The 7,719-nt window shown below is 40.4% G+C and overlaps 1 long non-coding RNA gene across 1 annotated transcript in view; it reads left to right on the top strand.

The window, feature by feature from the left end:
• The first annotated feature begins 7,079 nt into the window (after positions 1-7,079).
• LOC123249244 overlaps positions 7,080-7,719 on the top strand; it is a 78,215-nt gene continuing 77,575 nt past the window's right edge. The window contains exon 1 of the long non-coding RNA XR_006506368.1: positions 7,080-7,154. This is a non-coding gene — a long non-coding RNA (uncharacterized LOC123249244). The remainder of the gene's footprint in view (positions 7,155-7,719) is intronic.

Below are 7,719 nucleotides of genomic sequence, written 5' to 3'. Positions count from 1 at the left end.
CCTTCCTTCCTTCCTTCCTTCCTTCCTTCCTTCCTTCCTTCCTTCCTTCCTTCCTTCCTTCCTTCCTTCCTTCCTTCCTTCCTTCCCTATCTGCTCCTCTTCATCTCTATCTGCTTCATAGCATCTGCTATCATCACTAGCTTCTTTCAAAATACAACCTAGATGCCACCTCCCATAGCAAGCCTATCCTGATGCTGTCTTGTTGATAGTGTTGTCTGTGCATGGAAATTGTCTTGTATTCTGTGTGTGTGTGTGTGTGTGTGTGTGTGTTCATATGCATACTCCTCTTCAGTAGATTATAAGCTGTGGCCTCTCTTGGTTTTCTCTTTATATCTCCAGAGCCTGGAACATGGCAGATGCTTAATAAATGCTTGTTGTATTGAGAGATTAGGGGGGAAAACCACAGAATTTTCATGGTCTCTCCCAGTAAGTAACAGGATCAACTCATCAATGTTTCAGGCCTTTCTCTGTCTCTGCTTCCACTGCCTATTTGGTGTTCTCTTTCTCTGCTCAGTTCTCAGGTGGCCTCTAGAGACTGCCAGAATTCTGCCAGAAATATTTTTTTTACATTTCCCAAATATTTACGAAACTTTGTGGAAAGCAGTCAGGCAGGCATCGCCCTAAGATTCTGACCAGTGGCCATCTTTCAAAAACAGAATCAAACTGATTTTCTTTAGCCTCAGAGAAGATGTTTGGGTTCACATTGCTTCTTTAAATCTCTTCCAATCGCTTAATCTCTCTCTTCCCAATTAGAGCTCTGTTTCCTTGTGAGACACATCAGATCAGGTAATCAAAACTGCTTGTACCTAACTTGGCTTCCAGTCAGTGGCAGACATCAGTTCAGCCAAGGAAGAGACCAAAAGATTTCTGCCTTAGCTTGTACTCCACCATTCAGCAGATCTGTTTCTCAGGCTTGTTCCTCTTCCTCATTCTCCCTTCTTTTCTTCTATATGCCACTGTACTCCTACCCTACTGGACTATTAGAGGGTTGCTTTGAGTTGGGGAAGGATATGCATAGCCAGGGATTCCAGTTTCAATGATCAGCCCCTCACCCATCACTTCTCCCCTTAACCCACCCAATAGTTTTCCACTGAGGTAAAGTTTTCCATATTTAATCTTGGTCCTTAAAAGAAACAATGTCTAAGGTCTGAGCAAAGTCATTTCAAGAACTATAGATTTTAGGAGGAGATTTAGGGAGTCAGGAAGACCTGAGTTCAGATCTGGCCTTAGACACTTCCTAGCTGTGCAATTCTGGGCAAGTCACTTAACCCCCATTGCCTAGCCCTTAACCACTCTTCTGTCTTAGAACCAATATACAGTATCAAGTCCAAGATGGAAGGTAAGAGTTAAAAAGAAAATATATATATATGAATATATATACACATATATACATATATATCTTATTTTTTCTCAATTACATGTAAAAGCAATTTTCGACATTTGTTCCTTTAAAAAAAGTTTTGAGTACTGAATTATCTTCCCTCCCTCTCCCCCACCCCCACCACATTAAATCTGATACGGATTTTACATGTGCAATCAGCTCACACAGTATCTTGCACATAATTAATGGGTACTTATTCAAATAATCAGTAATCATAGGATCACACATTTAAAGCTGGAAGGAACCTCTGGAACAGCCAGAAAGTCAGCTTAACTGGAGCATAGAGTTCTTTGAAGAATTGGATTGAGCTTATCTGTTGTTGGTGGTGATGGTGGTGGGTGGTTTATTTTTTCAAAGAGCAGCAGAGGTGGGATAAGGCATTAGTATGCCATAGATATAATTTGAAGATTGAGCTCTGAGCCCCCACTCTTCTAGGTGAAATCTACGTCTTCTGTATATTATCTGTCCAGAAGATCAATAACTAGGTTCCCTGGAGAATGGGATCTAGAGCCACTAAAATTATGTGCATTTCATAAAAAGTTACACTGACAAGCAAAGCCATGAGAATAGAAGACTCAAAACTTCAAGAGACCTACTGATGAATGGAGAAAAGTGTGATGAGTCTAAGTGGGCTACAACCTATCCCACATATGGTCCTAACACTGGTACCCAGAGATGAGGATATTGGCAGGAGGTCCTGGTATACAGATGACCAGGATGACAATGGACAAGCCATAAGCCTGGTACTTTTTGAAATCTTTTCACTAAATAATATTCAAGGTTATACAATAACATTTCAGAGATAAAATGAATAAATGAAACATTGATTGATAATCATTGAGTTAAATTCATTTCAGTTCAATTCAATTCAATTGTCACCAGTATTTATTAAGAGCCTTCTATGGTGCTGCCAGGTAGCACAGTGGATAGAGCACCAGGTCTCGAATTGGTAGGACCTGGGTACATGTTTGGCCTTAGCTGTGTGACCCTGGGCAAGTCATTTAACCCCAACTGCTCAGCTTTTGCTGCTCCTTTGTCTTAGAACTGATACTCAGATAGAAGGAAAGGGTTTTTAAAAATGGAGATCCTTCTTTGTGCCAGAAATCACAAAGGGAAAGGGGAGGGGGGCAGAGAATTTACAAAGAAAAAAATGAAAAATAACCCCTGACCACAGGAACCTTCCATTCTGCAAGGGGGTGGGGCACAGCACATACACAGGGAAATGCATTTAAAATGTACAAAGTCAATATAAAATAATTGGAGTAGAGATGGGGAAGCATTCACATATGGGAGAAACTTCTTGCTTTTAGGGTTTTCCTCCCAGTCAGCATCGGTTCTATTTCCTTTTTCTTGTCTTCCTGCCTTTAGCTTTTTCTCCTCTACTGGGGGAAAAAAAAAGCTCAGCTTTGTCATTTTTTCAGTGTAGGGAAATCTCCTTCAGCCAATGCAATTTAGTCGTAGAAAGAACGAGAGAGTGATATTTGCCCAGTATGTTTCAAAGGTAGGTTTTGAACTCAGGTCTTCTGACTTTGGCTCTCTAACCACTATACAGCATGGCCTCACACTTTCCATTTATTTTAAAAAATACCTAATTTTATTGGTATCTTTTGCTTTAATATGATTGACACTCCTGTATCCATTTCTCTTCAGATATACTCCCCTTCCACTCATTACTGGATTTTATTCTATTAGGATTTCTTATTTGGAGGGAAGGAAGATTGTGTTAAGGAGGAAATTTTCTCCTTCACTTTCCCATGTCCCTCCTCTCCACTCCCAGGCTGATTGTATTGTTTTCACATGTTCCCACGTCTGGCCCTTTGACCTCATTGCCACTAGACTTCAAGTCTCTGCTTATATGAGACCATTAGGACCTTGGAAAGCCTTTCATTGTATTCCTGAACATTTTTCATAGTCCTAAGATTTAGATCTGGAAGGAGTCTTAGGGGTCATCTAGTCCAATCATCCACTATTTAGATGAGGAAACAGAGACACTTAAACAGCTCTAATAATAGCTGGGGGAAGGTCAGCAAGTTGTCATCTCCCTGAGTCTCAGTTTATTTCTCTGGAAAATGGGGATCAAACTGCATAAACTGCTTCTCTCCCAGGGTCTCAGTGAAGAAAACATTTTCATAAATCGGTAAGCATTGTGGAAATGAACAGTTAGTGGTTTCAATAGCAGAAGCTCGGTTTAAAGCCAGCTCCCAACCCAATGCTCCTTCTACCACATCAAACTGACTCCTACGACCCACTGCCCAATTTTTCAACTTGCTGGTCAATTTTTTTCTTTATGATATCATTTAGGAGGCCTTTTTATAGATTTTAGCACTGCAAATAAAGTTTGCTTCCGGAGGCTTCTCCAGTTCAAATCAATTCAAATCAATCAACAATTATTACGCACCTGAGAAGCAGTTTGATTGGGGTGGGAAACCACTCAGAAACCTGGAAGACGTGAGCTCCAGGCCCGCCTCTGACATATCCTGTCTGTGTGATCCTGAACAAGTCCTTTAACCTCTCAGTGTCCCAGACAGCTCGAAAGCAAGTGACATGCTGACGCTAATTGGCTTGGGTGGAGTGGATTTCTTTGCTGAGAATTCTCTTTGTGATTTGAGTAAATCCACATTGTTGGCAAGGGAAAGAGCTGGGATTTGAAAGCAGGTCTTCTGCCTCCAAATTGAATATCCAATTGGAAGAAGCATTTGTTTGATGAATGTTTATAGCATATCCTATGGAGCATGACTCCTCATGAACCATGTTAGAGCCTTTCAGGAAACTTCTAGGACCTCCAGGGGACATATTTGTTTCATGGGGGTACAGCCCCTGGTGCATTCACAACAGCCTTCTTTCTTCATGTCACCACGCCAGTGTCTGTCCAATTCAATAACAAACATTTATCAAGTCTAATCTCTCTCTGTCTCTCTGTCTGTCTGTCTTTTTTTCTCTTTCTCTGTCTCTGTCTGTCTGTCTGACTCACTTTCTCTCTTTCTGTGTCTATGTAATATGTATTATATTATATATACTATAATATATGTAATATATATTATATATAAGTATACTACTATATGCAAGATATTTTATTACATGCTGACAATACAGTGATAAAATATTAGTCTTTGCCCTCACGGAGCCTATAATTTACTGAGAAGGACAATCAATCAGTTAATAAACACTTGTTAAGATTCTGCTTTGCTCCAGGCATTGAGCCAGGAGCTACGTTCTGTTAGGAGAGACAACACAGATTCTACATAGGCAGACACAAAGAGTATATACCAAGGAGAATAAGGTCCTAGAACCTGGAGGGAAGGAAGGGTGGGGATTAGGAAATGCTTCACATATGATACCATAGCCCTTTGCCTCAGTTTCCCCATAGGGAAAGTGATGGGGCTTGAGGAGATGACCTCTGAGGTCCCTTTCAACTTTCATGCTGCTTCCCTTAGCAACCAAAGTTAGTGGTGAGGGCAAGATTAGAACTCAAGTTTTTAATTTGTACAGACAGTGCCATAAAGTATCTTATAGCCCATCTAGTGCAGTGTCCTCATTTTATTGTTTTTTTTTTTTTAATCCTTAACTTCTGTGTATTGGCTCCTTGGTGGAAGATTGGTAAGGGTGGGCAATGGGGGTCAAGTGACTTGCCCAGGGTCACACAGCTGGGAAGTGTCTGAGGCCGGATTTGAACCTAGGACCTCCCGTCTCTAGGTCTGACTCTCAATCCACTGAGCTACCCAGCTGCCCCCTAGTGCCCTCATTTTAGAGATGTGGAAACTGAGGCTGAGGAAGGTAAAGAGACTTTCCCAGGACCAGAGGATAAGGATAAGAATAGCATTTGAACTCTGGTCTTCTGACTTCAGAACTAGTGCCTATTCCTTCACACATCAAAAAGAGGGGGTAGCTTATGAAACTCTATGGAATCAGACTATGAAAAGCTGAGTTTGGGGAATGGCCAATAGTCCATTGGGGTTGGGATGCAGAGAATGCTCAGGGAAGTTTTGTGAAACAAAGTAGGAAAGTTATCTTAGAACCAGATTTATGGAAGACACCTACTATATAAACTGGTTTACATATTCAAGAGTCTTGCAACAAAATAAAAATAAAATGGATGAACACTAGAATAGAGCTTGAAGTGCTGTTCATAATTCTAGGGAATGTGCTACAGTGGTGTTATCATTGTTGTTATTATTATTAGTTTGGCATCAGGGTGAGGGATTATATGATGGAAAGAGAAAGTGGGATGGCTACATGGCAAAGTCACAAGATGACAGATGAACAACCAGAGTCAGTCATTTGACAAACATTTACTAAGCACCTACTATGTGCCAGGCGCTGTAGTAAGCACTGAGGATGCAAATAAAAGAAAAAAGAAAGCAGAGTGCTCTACTAGGTGGCAGGTACTGGATTCAGGAAGGCATAAGTTCAAATCCTATCTCAGACATGTATTAGCTAGATGTTCCTAGATAAATCACTTAACCTCTGCCAGCTTCAGTTTCCTTTTCTCTAAAATGGGGATAACAGTAGAACATACTTCCCTGGGTTGTTATGAAGACCAAATGAGATAATATTTGTCCAGCATTTTGTAAGTCTTAAAGTATAATATAAATTCTATTTGTATTTTTTGTTATTATTATTAAAATTGTTGTAAGTAGAGTTGGTCATAGTAGTAGTAGTAGTAGTAGTAGTAGTAGTAGTAGTAGTAGTAGTAGTAGTAGTAGTAGTAGTAGTGGTGGTGGTGGTGGTGGTGGTGGTGGTGGTGGTGGTGGTGGTGGTGGTGGTGGTGTTAGTTGTTGTTGAGTTGTTTTCAGTGGTTTTTGACTCTTCATGACCCCATTTGGGGTTTTCTTGGCAGAAATACTGGAGTGGTTTGCCATTTCCTTCTCCAGCTCATTTTACAGATGAGGAAACTGAGGCAAAGGGTGTGAAGTGATTTGTTTGAATCTTTGTTACCCTATTTGGGGGTTTCTTAGCAGAGACCAGTTTGCCATTTCCTTCTCCAGCCCATTTTACAGATGGGGAAACTGAAGCAAACTTTGTGAAATTACTTGCCCAGGTTTATACAGCTAGAAGATAGATCCAGCTTAATTTTTTTTTTAATTTTTTAAATTAAAAAAATTTTATTTTGAATATTTTCCTCTAGTTACATGTTTCATGTTCTTTCCCTCTCCCCCAAACCCCACTAACTCCACTTAGCTGACACACAATTCCACTGGGTTTTACATAGATCCAGCTTTCAAGCTGGATCTGAACTCAGGTTTTCCTGACTCCAAGAAGAGCACCATTCATTATGTTACCTCGCTGCCCAGAGTCGTATAGTAGTACCCTCTCAATGTCAAGGGAAAACAAGAAAGTCTTCCAACACATGGTCAACTCGTGGGAGAATAGGAACAGATTAGGCAAAAATGGATGGACTGTGATCTGTTTCCTCTGGAAGGAATCCCCAACCATGAGAATGCAGATCTGTTACTTGAGAAGATGAGGGACGGCTTGGCTCTATCTCATTCAGATCCCTCTGACCTTCAGAGCCTAAGGCCATGAGCAAAGCCAGGGTTAACAGGCCTCCTACAGCAGAGCAGATGTCCAGTGCCTTAACAGTCCGCAGTGAGTCAGGAGGAGACAACAGAGATTCTGCCCATCTCCATGGGGCCCATTTATCTCCAGAAGCCTGAAAGAAAGACCTCACATTGTTTTTTGTTCATTTTTTTGGTTTCTTAGTGGTGACAAGCATTGATGGTGACAAATCCTGCTGGGACAATGGAGCTTTCATTGAAAAATGGTGTCAAGAATGGTAAGAAACCGTCTGCATTGTTTCCAACCCTGCTTAGGATCTGAACATAAATTGTTGCTTTATGCTTGGATTGTTTTCAGACTACAAAATGGGCATATCCTTTCTTTCCCTTTCCTGTTACATCTAGTCCCTACATTGTGAATGGATTTTGATTTTTTTAATAAGCTTTTCTTCATTCCCTCCCATGTGGTTTTATTACTGTGGTAGGAGAATCCTCAGTGAATTTATATAACAGACAAATTTAAAGGATTCATAGGAAAGAAAAGGGATAAATAACTGTTAATATAGATGTTGATAGGAACATAACTTTAGAGTTGAGCGGGACCTTGGACATGATCTCATCTGAACCATGTTTAAATTTTTTTTAATTCTAGGATTTATGATCATTTTTTTCATGCAACTGTTTTTCTTCAGTTTGTGAGACATTACCTAAAATCTTCCTTCATTTGCTTCTTGCATTACTTTGCAAATGAGCTTTTATTTTAGGATTTAGAGCTAAAAGGGACCTTAATAGGCACTATCTAGTTGGACTTTCATTTCACAGACCCACTAAAGATGTTGTGAC

Source organism: Gracilinanus agilis, chromosome 5, assembly GCF_016433145.1.
Source record: "Gracilinanus agilis isolate LMUSP501 chromosome 5, AgileGrace, whole genome shotgun sequence".
In the NCBI taxonomy this organism is placed as follows: domain Eukaryota; kingdom Metazoa; phylum Chordata; class Mammalia; order Didelphimorphia; family Didelphidae; genus Gracilinanus; species Gracilinanus agilis.
Note: the sequence above shows the minus strand (reverse complement) of the source record. Positions and strands in the feature narration are given on the sequence as shown.